Here is a 15,730-nt window from a genome sequence, read left to right on the forward strand (position 1 = left end):
GAGGGTTTCGTCCTTCAAAGAGCTTAAGAGGGCGAGCTGCCAAAACTCCTTGGCAAAGCTCAGGATGTCGTGGTTCTCCTGAGCCACGAGGATGAATTTGAGGTGTTCATCCATTACCTTGGTCGGTCAATCTGTCAGGCTTCTTGGGGTGGATGAAGTAGGAGACGAACACGAAGATAACGAAACAAAGGTTTTAATTCTCAATATACACTGATGCCAACAAAAGGGGAGCGTGTGCTCAAAATACAGAAAACCTAACATTCAACATTGACCGACAAGTGAAGACTGAAACACTCAGGGCTTAAATACAGGGGAGAACAGATCAGGGAAACAAGACACAGCTGACAAGACTAACGAGGAACCAGGTGATACAAATTAACTAATGAGGGTAACCATGGAAACCAAGGAGTGGCGGGAAAACAGAACAAAGGAAGACATGTGACCAGTGACAAAAACACTCAAACAGAACAGAACTGTGACAGTTTTCTACTAATACAAAGCTTAATGCTAAATCCTGAAGTATCCCTTTAAAATGTCTTTTCTCATGCATCCTTCAGCTGAAAGACAGTGAATCTGAAGACGTGTGTGTGTGTGTTGATTGTCTGTTCTCTGTCAATAAACTGCAGATGTGGTTCATTTGTGTTGCTGGGTGAAATCTGCTATATATTTACTAGACATTTTTTGACATCATTCACTGGTGTGTAATTTTGTATAATGAAAGTTTAAAGACAAAACATTTAGCCTATTATCTGACTAACCAAATTTAAGATTTAATTCTATAGTTACCTTTTACACAAAACACCATTTTCAACGTTAAAAATAATGATGGCTGATTTTATGATTTGTTTTAATTAGTTAAAATGCTTAATAGGCTATATTATTTGATGCCAATCATAAGAGATGTGAAATATTAGCGAATAATCTAGGAATATAAATGCCCTTATATAATAATATTGTACAGCAGTTGTCGTTCACATTTTGACTATTAACAAGAGGATTACAAAATGTACCTTTGGTACATCAATAATATAATATTTGATAAACAGATCTCACTTGTTTTCTGTCATTTAATCACTTGAAAATTCACATTTATCCTCCTTGAACTCATTCTAACAACTTAATGCTTTAATATGTTTCAGACCAGATGGAGATGAAAGAGCAAAGACAAGAACTGAAGTTAAAGGTGATGATGCTGTAGTTTGTTTCAGCCTGTTGACACCAATAAAATGAGCTTAATGTGCCAATTTACAGAAGATCTCAGACATCACCATAATGAATGAGCTGAAAACAGGGAACTTTTGGAGACAAAGAGGTTTTTCAGCAGCAGTTTAACATGATGGCTCTGTACTTTTTAAATGCAGATTGGATAAAAACACAGTGATCACAGTTCACACCTGCAGTGAAGCCCCTCCCACAACAGTTCACCAATAAATACTGGGAATATTCCCATCATCCTACAAGAGAAGGACAAACTCCAGGAGTAGCAGCTGAAATCTGTGTGACTGTTAAAGATGGAGTTTATTAAAGAGGAGATTGAAGACATGAGTGATCCAGAACCATCCAGAATAAAACATGAAGATACTGAGGAACAAATAGGTTGGTGTCCATTCTTGATTCTTCATTGTTGACTGCTTTGGTAGATGTGAATTAATAAGCAGTATAATGATGATAAATTATGGAGAAATGCATCTGAATGATCATAACCTTGTATATAGCAGTTGTCAAACACATTTTTACTTTATTAACAAGTGAATGACAGAACAAAAAGTGAAAGATTTTATCTCTGTAGCTTTCTGCTATTAAATAAGGGTTCACTTGAACTGATTCTAACTGTATTTCTGTGTCTTTTAGTGAGAGTGAAAGAGCAAAGACAAGAACTGAATGAAGAGGAGGAACATCACAACTTTACAATTCAAAGAACAAAAGCCGAAAAGACGCACACCTGCACTCAGTGTGGAAAGAGTTTCACACAGAAAGGAAGCCTTAACAAACACATGAGAATTCACACTGGAGAGAAACCGTATACATGCACTCAGTGTGAGAAGAGTTTTTCTCATGCATCAAATCTCAGTGTTCATCTGCGTATTCACTCTGGAGAGAAACCATTTAACTGTGATCAGTGTGGTAAAGATTTTATTTCATTATCAAATCTAAAAACACACCTGAAACTTCATTCAGATGAGAGGCCTTATGTGTGTTCTCTCTGTGGAAAGAGTTATTCAAGGCCGGACAGTTTTAAACAGCACCAGAAAACACACAATGAAGTGAGAGAGTATATGTGTTGTGACTGTGGGAAGAGTTTTACTAGAGCTGCGATTCTGAAAGAGCACCAAAGAATTCATACTGGAGAAAAACCTTACAAGTGCTCATATTGTGACACGAGTTTCACTCGGTCTGGACACCTGAAAGAACACGAGCGAGTTCACACTGGAGAGAAGCCGTACGACTGTACTCAGTGTGGGAAGAGATTCACCCGATCAAATAGTCTAGTGAATCATATTAGAAAGCATTGTTCTGTGTCACAGTGAGCAAATGTTTTGTTAGATTCACATAAAGTAAATGTGTAGTTAAAGGTAGGGTAGGTAGGATTTTTACAAAAAACTTTTTTTCAAATTTGTTTAAACTGTCTTTATATACCAATACATAATTAAAATGTAAGTGCTCTGAAAAAGAGAGTATAAAAATCGAGTGATTGTAGACCTTTTAATCTGCAATAAACACAGCTCATTATTTCCATTCAGGACGAAACAATTGATTGGTTTGGGCGACTGTCACTCAGTCTCGTAACCATGGCTACCACCCCTGTTGCTAGATCTGCCCATATGCGCACGCACCCGTTTGATTTGAGGAGTGCAAGAGGCGCAGAACCTACGAAGAGTAAAATTATGGCAGAGAAAGAGCATTCAAAATTCAAAGCACCTGCATATGCAGTCAGCGAAGGCAAACAAGGCACAAACTACTTCTTAGGACCCTGGTTGCCCGCACTCTTGAATGACCTCCTCTGCTTCGCCCTCGACCCCGGACCTGTCCTCGAACCGACGATGCGGTACTTGTCTCCGGAGTGTAGTCCTCATTAGAGTCAACAATGTTTTCATCATGGAAACTCTTACATGCAAAACACTGTATATGTTATGAATCTTACACGAAATTCACCTTCATCACAGTGTAATTGATCGTAATGGAAAAACGGGTATCAATGCAACCTGTTTTTAGCTTTACCTTATAAATATAGCTCGTTACCTATAAATATAGCTTGTTACCGAATCAAATAAAGTATATTTTAAACTTTACCAGTATCGATATGCTAGCTTAATAGTGAGTACTAAAAGAAATCTTATTTGTTTATATTTATAGTGATAAAGTTAGGTATTTTATTACATGTGATTCTGACATGATGTCACTGCATGCACTGCACTCCTCTCCTCTCCACTCGTCTCAGGTAAATAAATGCGTCTTCCAGCTGAGCCTGAGTGTTTGGCGTCGCGCGTTCATGTGTTTTGGGGGCGTGGCTTTGGAAGGAGCCCAGAAGGGAGGGGGTGGAGTGAATGGAAATAATGAGCTGTGTTTACAACAGTCGTGAGAGGTCTACAGTCACTCGATTTTTATACTCTCTTTTTCAGAGTACCTACATTTTAATTATGTATTGGTATATAAAGACAGTTTAATCAAATTTGGAATGTTTTTTTTTATTTTAGAAAAATCCTACCTACCCTGCCTTTAACTAATAAACTAGTGTTTCTGTGAAATGCCACAAGATTTGTGTTTTATATGTTAGAGAACAAGAAAGAAAATTATTGAAAATTTATGCCGTTTTCTGGATTACGAGTTGCCTTATCTCTACTGTTGTGTTTGCTGGTGATTGACCCTGATTGTACGACCAAGATTATAATAAAACTGCAAATGGATCCTCACTCTCCTGAAACTTTACACTACCGAAGGGCATGACACTGGAAACCTGCTCAAGGGGTTTGCGCTATTTTTGAATCTGAATACGAAGCAGTCACGTGACTGTGTGTGGAAACGAAGCTTCGGACGTCACAGATCACGTGGTTATAGCAAAACGAATCAAGCTCCAATACACTGCTTCAATGTGTGATGTTTTGTTTTTTTTGATACAGTACAAGCTTCTGAGCCTTGGTGCCGAACATAACATCACAGCCAAGATTACAATAAAGCTGCAAATGGATCCTCACTTTGCTGAAGCCTCGTTACAATTAAGTGAAGTTTTGAGTTTATATTATGGAAGTGCCATAAACCGGAATAAGGTTGGACTTTTATTAAGGCTGAGTTGAGTCATTGTGTCATTGATCATTGAGTCTGTGGAAATGTCATTTAAATGGGTTTAACTTTCATTTTGATGTTAATTTATGTTTATAGCCATATCTGTGACCTGTGTATTAGATGAATTGGTAACACTTTACAATACGGGTGCACTAGTAAGCATTAATTCATGCTTAACTAATGCACAGATAATCATGTGTTAATGTATGACTCATGAAGAACTAATTAACTAATGATTACTGCATCAGTAACTAATAAATATCCTACATGATTAATAGATTAAGTAACATATGAATTGTTATTAATTAAATGTGTCATAATGTATTAATTCCTTAATATCCTATTTTATTAACTAATAGTGTAAATTAATGCCTTAATTACCACAATGGGTTGAAGTCATGTACTTCAACTTGGAATTATCTGCTTTAATTAATCCTTAGCTAATGTTTTGCAAATGTATCATTATGTTATGACTTTACTTGTTGAGGCACATGACTATTAACTAATTGTTAAGTAATATGCTATTTTGGTTTAGACATCCACACTAAGCCATGGATTTCAATTTCCAACCATGTACAACCAAGATTTCACTGAGTCTGATGAACCTTGTTGTTCATGGCACAGGACAACGTCAGGTTAAGCTTGAGGTCGTGGAACACTGAAAACATGCGGTCGAGCGCTGCTATTTCATAAAACTGTGTCTAGACTGGACAAAGACAATAGAACGTCCATTATAGTCAGTGATAACTACACTTGATGTGGCGCGACACTACACGACAAAACCCCGAGTGTAAACCGATGCCACACTCTATTTCTAACGTACTCAGAGCTCTTGTGCTAGTTCTGTTACGAAGGACAAATGGACTTACTATGGTCTGTCATGTCCAGTGTAGACAGCTGGTCACGTCCAGTTTAAACACAGTGTAACAGCTTCAGGAGTTCAGATTCTGGTGTATTGATATTTGTGTGCAGCCAAACTCACCCATCCTTCAAACACATTCTTTGACATTACATTCACTGCATGTGCAAACTGTCAAAACCCATAAATGGCATATTACTTAACAATTAGTTAATAGTCAATAGCCTCAACAAGTAAAGTCATAACATAATGATACATTTGCAAATCATTAGTTAATGATTAATTAAAGCAGACAACTGGAAGTTGAAGTACATTGCTTTGACCAACTGTGGTAATTAACGCATTTTATTAAGGAATTAATACATTATGACACATTTAATTAATAGCAATTCATATATTACTTAATCTATTAATCATTTAGAATCTTTATTAATTACTGATGCAGAAATCATTAATTATTGGTTTAGTTCTTCATGAGTCAAATATTAACACATCATTATGTGTGCATTAGTTAAGCATGAATTAATACAGATTAGTGCACCTGTATTGTAAAGTGTTACCGATGAATTGCAGTTACTGTTAGGGTGGGAGGACGGTAATTAAAGGGATACTCGCTCTCTGCTTGTTCTTATGCGCCGTCCACTGATCAAAATAATTTGTTGTTACGACGACTTGAACGATAAACTAATTCCCTCCCTTATTTTGATTTAACGAATTACAAAGTGGCTACAATATAATAAAACGAGGGAACAAATTAGTATAACGTGCTGAGGTATTATCATTAATTCTTGGCTATGAAACAATATTCACCTGAATATTCACCAATTCACAAAAATATAGGTCTTTACCTTTCACTATTTAATTAATAGTATCAAACTGTTTTTCTTACCTGTGAAGATAGCTTTTCAGTGAAGGCCGACTAGTGTTCTCGTACAGCTTTTTATTCCTTTTGCAAAGAAATTGCCGTTTTTTAATAAGCAGGAAAAATTTCCGACTTTAAACAAATACCCATTTAAATGCTTAGGATGTTTGCGTTGTGAGAATGTACAGGGAGACTTTAGATTTAAAAACTGTGTCTGGTTAGGCAATGTTTTTTTCAGTCAAATCATAAAATTTCCTATTGATTCAATAGTATGGTATTGGAATACCAATATGGCGGCGCGGTGGCTTCACTGTTTATGACGTCATGAGCTATCCAGTCATTCTGTATAGATCAGTGGTGAGATCCCACCCTCTATGGGCGGGTTGAACACATGCGGAACAGCCCCTACTACTGGCTGTAGTCTTTAGCCTCTGGCCAGAAAATCCTCCGATGACGCAAAATGACGATTTTTGCGTCATCGGAGGATTTTTTTCCAGACAAAAAATACATAAATCTCTCCTCTCAGGGGATATGAGGGTGGAAAGCACGGTAATTCGAAAATACTACAGGTTTTCTACTAATACAAAGCTTAATGCTAAATCCTGAAGTATCCCTTTAACATGTCTTTTCTCATGCATCTGTGGTACAGTGATTTTTACGTTTATTAATTTCTTCAAATGCATTATAGAATCGTTCAATGTTATTTTCAAATGCATTATAAAATTGTTCATTGTTATTTTCTTGATATTGCTAATATTTTTTGAATGGTTATTTGTGCTTTAGGTAAACGAAATGAGTAAGAGCGTTATGTGCATTAATCCATTTAATTATTTTCAATTGGCATACCAGCGTGATGACGTCATCGCACACTTCGGTATGTGGCGCGCGCCCGTGATACGCTCCATTCAGATTCAATACATTGTTAAAGAAGCAATCACTGCAGCGCTCTCTTTTATTTTCTTCTTTATTCTTCTTTAATCTTTTTGTACTTCTTCTTCAGGTAACTTAAACACTTCGGTCTTGAGTAGTAACACTGTTTAATGCAATACTGATGAGTTGTACGGATTGAAAGCAGTTTATTTTAGTGTAGTGATAGTGTGTCATGTGTTAGCATTTCTGAGCACATGGTTAGCATGGATGCCTCGCGATTAGCGCGTATACACGAGAGAGAGTCATTTATGTCAACATTGTTTGAATATAAGAGTTTTATGAGTTATCTGAAAGTTGCACATTTGGGTAATTAACTCCTTCATGTCTGTGAATTGAGTTATGCATTTCAATAGTTTTTATCAATCTTGTAAGTGACTTTATTGTAGGAAATACATTGGACAATGGAGTGAACATTGGTCAGACATGAGCATGTAATATATCTCAGCTGCATTGTTGTCATAAATTTCATACAGTCATTTAGTGGGTTTGGGTAAATATTTAGTCTGAAAATGTGTTTTCTCTTTGTAAAGAACAAGTTAGTGTCACTGTGTCAGTTTCTGTGTGATGAGACATGCTTGAAGTTACTTATATACAGCTAGTCATTACTTTGTAAGAAAAGTGATATATGCACTGATAATGTACTGAGCATTTGTTATACATGTATGTTTTAATTATTTGCCATTCAGATTCAATACACTGTTAAAGAAGCAATCACTGCAGCGCTCTCTTTTATTTTCTTCTTTATTCTTCTTTAATCTTTTTGTACTTCTTCGTCAGGGGTACTACACATCCTTCAGCTGAAAGACAGTGAATCTGTCGTGTGTGTTTATGTCTGTCCTCTGTCAATAAACTGCAGATGTGGTGCATTTGTGTTGCTGGGTGAAATCTGCTATATATTTACTAGACATTTTTTGACATCATTCACTGATGTGTAATTTTGATTTGTATAATGAAAGTTTAAAGACAAAACAATTAGTCTATTATCTGACTAACCAGATTTAAGATTTAATTCTATAGTTACCTTTTACACAAAACACCATTTTCAACGTTAAAAATAATGATGGCTGATTTTATGATTTGTTTTAATTAGTTAAAATGCTCAATAGGCTATATTATTTGATGCCAATCATAAGAGATGTGAAATATTAGCGAATAATCTAGGAATATAAATGCCCTTATATAATAATATTGTACAGCAGTTGTCGTTCACATTTTGACTATTAACAAGAGGATTACAAAACGTACCTTTGGTACATCAATAATATAATATTTGATAAACAGATCTCACTTGTTTTCTGTTATTAAATCAGGGTTCACTTGAAAATTCACATTTATCCTCCAGAACTCATTCTAACAACTTAATGTTTTAATATGTTTCAGACCAGATGGAGGTGAAAGAGCAAAGACAAGAACTGAAGTTAAAGGTGATGATGCTGTAGTTTGTTTCAGCCTGTTGACACCAATAAAATGAGCTTAATGTGCCAATTTACAGAAGATCTCAGACATCACCATAATGAATGAGCTGAAAACAGGGAACTTTTGGAGACAAAGAGGTTTTTCAGCAGCAGTTTAACATGATGGCTCTGTACTTTTTAAATGCAGATTGAGTAAAAACACAGAGATCACAGTTCACACCTGCAGTGAAGCCCCTCCCACAACAATTCATCAATAAATACTGGGAATGTTCCCATCATCCTACAAGAGAAGGACAAACTCCAGGAGTAGCAGCTGAAATCTGTGTGACTGTTAAAGATGGAGTTTATTAAAGAGGAGATTGAAGACATGAGGGATCCAGAACCATCCAGAATAAAACATGAAGATACTGAGGAACAAATAGGTTGGTGTCCATTCTTGATTCTTCATTGTTGACTGCTTTGGTAGATATTAATTAATAAGCAGTATATGGGGTAAACGTACCTATTAAGCTCAAGTACCCATTAAGCACACTACCATCTTAGAGCTCAGATTATAAAAAGAAACAGCAATGTATTATCCTATTTTATGTATTAACCAATTGATGTGTTTGTTACTATATACCTCCTGTAATTTTAAACCAATCAGACCATTGCACACTGAGATATGTGTGTCCATTAGGGGTGGGAATCACCAGAGGCACCACGATACGATATTATCCCGATACTTAGGTCACGATACGATATTATTGCGATTTTAAACATATTGCGATATTCTGCAATATATTGCAATTTATTACCTTTTTCCAACTTCAAATTATCTCCGCAAAGGAAAACTGTCAACATCTGTTTGTTCATGTCACATCAATTTTATTTATTGCCGAAAAATGTGATTGTCAAGCGGACTAACTAAAAAACACTAACATGAACCTGTGATAACGTGCAAACTGGGTGCCGGTGTGGTGAGAAGTTCGAGCTCGGCCAGATTTGGCTTGAAGTCGTTCATCTTCGGATGCGGCGCCGCGCCCACACCGCGATGACGACCGCCCACACCGCGATGACGTAATTTTTGCCGCGCGCACCTTCGCGCTCGTGCGGACGTGTCGAGTATAAATCAGGTATTGGAGAGTGCTCCTTTGTGCTGTGACGATGTCTCCAGCCGTCGAGAAGACTTTAGCCGTTTCTCAATATGCGTTCTTGTCTGTACTTGTGTTCTTGTGGACTTGTGAAACGTCATCAGTCGCTGCCCGAGTACTGTTCCAATTCAAAGTTCACATCTAGCCAAGTCCAGTTCGAATCCCCGGATGTGTTCTTGATCCGCCCCTTTTACCGAGGATGCATCAAGAGGTGACTTGTGCGGACTTGACAAGCCAGGTATCCCAGAATGCATCTCACACCACCAACCAGCAAGCGTCAACAGCAGAGGAGAAACCCCGCGTAATTTAAAAATACTGCTATAAATGTGTCACGAAATGTAGTTTTAAGAGTATTTCAGGCGAGAATGTAGTTGTTTAAAGCTCAAATCTTTGGTTTATTTATAAAGATAGCGCCTATTTGAAAATTTGATCTGACGTTTTCGGAGTTGTGAGAACCAGGCAATCGGACACTCGGCGCTCATGTACGTTACCCCGCCGAGAACAGCCTCTCTCGGCTAGTGCTGCTGACTTGCCGTTGGCTCGGATGTCTCTAGTCTAGTGGTATAACCTTTTACAGTCTATGGGTATAATATGAGATTTAAATCGTCCTGTGTATATCAGGCGATTTATTTATTTTATTTGTCTCATTAATGTATTATTTGTTCCCTGGCAAAACGTTTTAGCTGAGGGCAAAGTGAAGTTATAGCTTTATTTAACGTTAGTCTATTTAACTATGTAGCCTAGAGAGCTGACTTACCGGTATGTTTGACTGAATCGTTGGCTTTATTATTGTATAGCTTCTTATACCTTTTAGGCTACTTATACTTTTAGAATGGCTATTATTGATCATTAAAACTGACATTTAGCAAAAAAAGGTTATGTCATTTTATTTAAAACATATAAAATATTTTATTATAATAGCCTATGTTGCCTACATTCTCTTCACTGTATATACATATATGACACAACCCTGTCTCTTTTTGCTAAATGTTCGTTTTAATGATCAATATTATAATGTTTTTTTATTCATCATATTTTTAAAATGAAAACAAAAAGAGTCAGGGTTGTGCTTTATATTTCGTGTTGTTGTAAATATGCAGTGAAGATAATCAATTGCGTTGCCTGAACCTCATTTGTGTGGCCATTATGTTAAAGATCTTTTTTAAATGAAAATGAAAAGAGGCAAAGTGGTGGTTTTTAACATATTTTGTTTTATTTGTAGCCTATAATTTAAAGAGATAACCGGAGTAGCCAGAGCAAGCTGAGTGACGCTATCAAGTACGCCGCTGTTCCATTTGTAGAATTACCGGACTCGCGTCCTCCCGTCCTCGGGAGTTCGTTCTCCTGAGTCGAACTTGTCAGTCCGAACTACCAAGGACTCAAGTCCGAACTTTGCGTACTTGGTATTGAGAAACGGCTTTTCTTTCTCTGATGCTGCCATGTTTATTTTATCTACGTCCTCCTGCACGCTGACAGTCAACCCGACAGTCACCCGCTGACCTCACCAGAAAACAAACAGCACCATCTAGTGGACTGAATGAGCAATTGATTTTTTGCATTCTACTACCAAAGTTAAATTCTCATGTGTAATTTAAATAATAAAAGATCGATACTTGCCGCCCGTGTATCGATACAGTATTGCCACAGAAAATATCGCGATACTATGCTGTATCGATTTTTTCCCCCACCCCTAGTGTCCATGTGTTCACACTGTCTGGCGGCTATTTTCAAAGCTGTCTGAAAACTTTCACCAGAAGAGGAGCCCCTCAAATGTGCATTTTTATATGTTTAAGCCTTTATTTTGAAGAAGTACATCTTCTTATTGCAAAATTAAGAGATTAATGTTTAGACTTTTGCATATTATAACTTGGAACCTGGATATGGGAAATAATTACAGTTAGATCTAAAAGATAGTTTTAGCAACATAGCCCAGATGCTACGAACATAGCTAGCTTACTAGCTGTATAAGATTGTGTGCCACACTAATATATTACTTCACAGGCATTAATTGCTTGTACGTTTAAATCCATAATATTATAAATTTACATTTTATTGATAGTCTGTGGTTTTAAACTGCTGTAATTTTTAAAGATTTCATATTATTGTTAGGTGAGCTTAAAGGGTGCACTACTATGACAATCACACAGCTTCAGTGTGACATCAATTAGAAAAAGCATAATTTCATAGATATTGTCAATAATAGTTGTTCATATTAAAATTGGTATAAACTTAATACATTACCTAGATTATTAATTTAGCTAAATATTTTCCTTTAAATTTAATTTAATATTTATTAATTAAAAAATGTTTTTGCTCCAATTAAGCACAGTGTGTGCTCCCTTTAAGCTCACCCACATTAAACGTCTATGTAAATACTTAATAATCAGAATTTAAATATTAACTGATGGTTGTCACTATGTTATTCTTCAAAAAAATTATTAATAAACTTATTTTCACAGTCTTAAGATGACAAAAGCTAGACGAAACTATAGTGTATGCCCAAAGATGAAAGAGGCATGTCATACAAAGAAAGAGCCATCAGAAACCTGTCGTATCTGTCCAAGAAGTTTGGAGTAGACAGGAAAGCTCTGACCCAGAGAGTTAAAGGGATACTCCACTTTTTTGGAAATAAGCTCATTTTACAACTCCCCCAGAGTTAAACAGTTGAGTTTTACCGTTTTCGAATCCATTCAGCCGATCTCCGGGTCTGGCGGTACCACTTTTAGCATAGCTTAGCATAGATAGATCATTAAATCGGACAAGACCATTAGCATCTCTCTCAAAAAAATGACCAAAGAGTTTCTATATTTTTGCTATTTAAAACTTGACTCTTCTGTAGTTACATCGTGTACTAAGGCCGACGAAAAATGAAAAGGTGCGATTTTGAGAGTATAGTTCCTAGCCATATCAGCCTAGAAAATCGCAACTTTACATTTTCCGTCAGTCTTATTACACGATGTAACTACAGAAGAGTAGAGTTTTAAATAGGAAAAATATCGAAACTCTTTGGTCATTTTTTTGAGAGAGATGCTAATGGTCTTGTCCGGTTCAATTCATTATGCTAAGCTATGCTAAAAGTGGTACCGCCAGACCCGGAGATCGGCTGAATGGATTCGAAAACGGTAAAACTCAACTATTTAACTCTGGGGGAGTTGTAAAATGAGCTTATTTCCAAAAAAAGTGGAGTATCCCTTTAAGGAGCACATTGGTTTGTTTTGTTATTTGATTTTTCAATATGTGTTACATAGCTGAACGTGTACTAGTCTAGATGTTGCAATGAGTTTGAATGACACGTCACTATGAATAGGATAGGCTACCTGATCGAATTGAATGCCTTGTTGCTTGATTTTAGTGTTCTGTTTTTTTTGTGATTGACTCTGAACCTTCAAATAAAACTTTTTTCAATTATTCCTTAAAGGGGTCATATAATGCCATTTTTGTACAAGCTAATATGATTCTTTAGGGTCTAAATTAAAAGTTTGTAATATACTTTAATTAAAAATTCTCATTAGTATTGTAAGAAAACACTAATTTTACCTGCTCAAAAACAGCTCTGTTTTCAGCACGCCGTTTCAGTGCATACAGCTTTAAATGATAATGAGCTTTGCTGACCCCGCCCCTCTGTTCTGTGCGTACACCAATTCTAACACAATAACCACGCGTTGTTCATTATAAACGTGGGATTATGAATTATATTGAGAACGTCATACATAGAAAACATGCCGTAATGTACCCGGAGTGTAAACCTTAGATGCAGCTACTCAGCCACTGCATCTATAACGGCTCGGATTTAGGAACATCCAAATGACTGCTGTGTTACCTATTACATCTAAGAACAATCGCAGACGCCATTATGCTCATAGACAGCGCTCCAGTGAGGGTATCAACAATGACGCGCGACTATGATTGACAGCTCGCTCATGAGCGAGGGCGGGTCTGTGTTGAAACGCTGCAGCTGTCAGTCACAATCGTGGGAGGGGCGTCCGACCGTGTGACGTCACACGGTCGAACGGCTTGATTTCAGAGAGGTTCAAACATATAAGGAGATTAAAAAAAAAACACTGGATGGATTTTTATCATTTTATGATGGTTGTGTACAGGCACTGCCAACACACATTTCAGTACAATCAACTTGTAAAAGTGCATGTACCATTATATGACCCCTTTAAAAAGGTTGTTTAAAATAAACAAGAATTTTTAATAAAACTTGTTGTGAGCTTATTGGGAACAGGGGTGTGCTTAAAGGGTACAAAACGTACCCATTAAGCACAGCCAGACTTTTTATATTTAATGATGTACATCTTAATTGAAATACTTTTGTCATTTAAAATAAAATGAAATATTATAGTGTGAGAGATTGATATTTTATTTTAAAATAACTTCTTGTACTAAAACCAATATCTTGTGCACTAAAAATGTCTCAATGTAGATTTTGGTGAGCTTAATAGGTCTGGATGATAAATGATGGACAAATGCATCTGAATGATCATAACCTTGTATATAGCAATTATCAAACATATTTTTACTATATTAACAAGTGAATGACAGAACAAAAAGTGAAAGATCTGATATCTGTTGTTTTCTGCTATTAAATAAGGGTTCACTTGAACTGATTCTAACTGTATTTCTGTGTATTTTAGACCAGGTGAGAGTGAAAGAGCAAAGACAAGAACTGAATGAAGAGGAGGAACATCGTAGAACAAAAGCCAAAAAGACGCACACCTGCACTCAGTGTGGAAAGAGTTTCACACGGAAAGGACACCTTAATACACACATGAGAATTCACACTGGAGAGAAACCGTATACATGCACTCAGTGTGGAAAGAGTTTTTCTCAAGCATCAACTCTCAGTTATCATCTGCGTGTTCACTCTGGAGAAAAACCATTTAACTGTGATCAGTGTGGTAAAGATTTTATTTCTTTATCAAATCTAAAAACACACCTGAAAGTTCATTCAGATGAGAAGCCTTATGTGTGTTCTCTCTGTGGAAAGAGTTTTTCAAGGTCGGACAGTTTTAAACAGCACCAGAAAACACATAATGAAGTGAGAGATCATATGTGCTTTGACTGTGGGAAGAGCTTTACTACATCTCAGCATCTGAAAGAGCACCAAAGAAATCATACTGGAGAAAAACCTTACAAGTGCTCATATTGTGACAAGAGTTTCACTCGGTCTGGAAACCTGAAAGAACACGAGCGAGTTCATACTGGAGAGAAGCCGTACTACTGTACTCAGTGTGGGAAGAGTTTCACCACTTCAAGTAATTTAGGGACTCATATTAGAAAGCATTGTTCTGTGTCAAAGCAAGCAAATGTTTTGTTAGATTCACATAAAGTAAATGTGTAGTTAACTAATAAACTAGTGTTTCTGTGAAATGCCACAAGATTTGTGTTTTATATGTTGGAGAACAAGAAAGAAAATTATTGAAAATGATTTTGATTGAACGCTTACTCAAAGAAATACCAAAATTAAAAGAGACTGGAAACAAATGTAGAAAAACAACAACAATCTGTTATTTGTTAATATATGAAACAATTCCCTGAAGTTGATCAGTTTTTTTTTTTTTTTTTACATTTGTTTTAGTTACATAAAGCCTGTATTTCATAAACAGATGTATATACAATAACGTATATCTGTACAATAACTCTGTACAATCACAACAAATAAAATGACCATTTCACTGATAATGTGTGGTTTTGTGAGTAAAAGGTTTCTACAGAGCCAATAATTAATATAAACTGAGATTCAGTAAAGCAAAGGTATAGTGAAATAAACTTGAGTTCTGTGACGTTAGTTTTGTGGAAGTTGTTTTTGAGTTGTAACTTTCTGACTTGTCATTTAGCTGTCAGTGTAAGGCAGTTCTTTGTCTCTAGTAAATCAACAAAAACGTCCTGTGGCCTGTTGCACAAAGCCGGTTTCATTTGCTAACAGGTAAAGTTCGAGATTAGTTTGAGCAAAGTGGATTGGTTTTAGTTGTGTTCATCATCATGGTAACTTACGCTACACGGCTAAGCTGCTCCGGAGCAGGTTTTATTCTGGGTTAGAGATCGCAGACCAAAACTGGACCAATCAGTGCAGTGACATGTATCTGATACAATAAAGCCACTCCCCCTGTATCTCTCACTCCAAATCAAAGCAGTTTATAGTGTGAAACAAACTCTAGAGACTAAATTGTCCATCTTTTGCTGCTATTATTTATTATATTTTTATTATATGACTTAGAATTACTTTTGATTCATGAAATGTATA

General features: G+C 36.4%; 1 long non-coding RNA gene across 1 annotated transcript; it reads left to right on the forward strand.

The window, feature by feature from the left end:
- The first annotated feature begins 6,875 nt into the window (after positions 1–6,875).
- On the forward strand, positions 6,876–15,166 carry LOC308693285. The gene is made up of 4 exons (XR_014030432.1): positions 6,876–7,002; positions 8,313–8,356; positions 8,535–8,769; positions 14,121–15,166. It is a non-coding gene; the product is annotated as an uncharacterized lncRNA (long non-coding RNA).
- Positions 15,167–15,730: the final 564 nt, after the last annotated feature.

Source organism: Scardinius erythrophthalmus, assembly GCF_964197995.2.
Source record: "Scardinius erythrophthalmus genome assembly, chromosome: 7".
NCBI classification, from domain to species: domain Eukaryota; kingdom Metazoa; phylum Chordata; class Actinopteri; order Cypriniformes; family Leuciscidae; genus Scardinius; species Scardinius erythrophthalmus.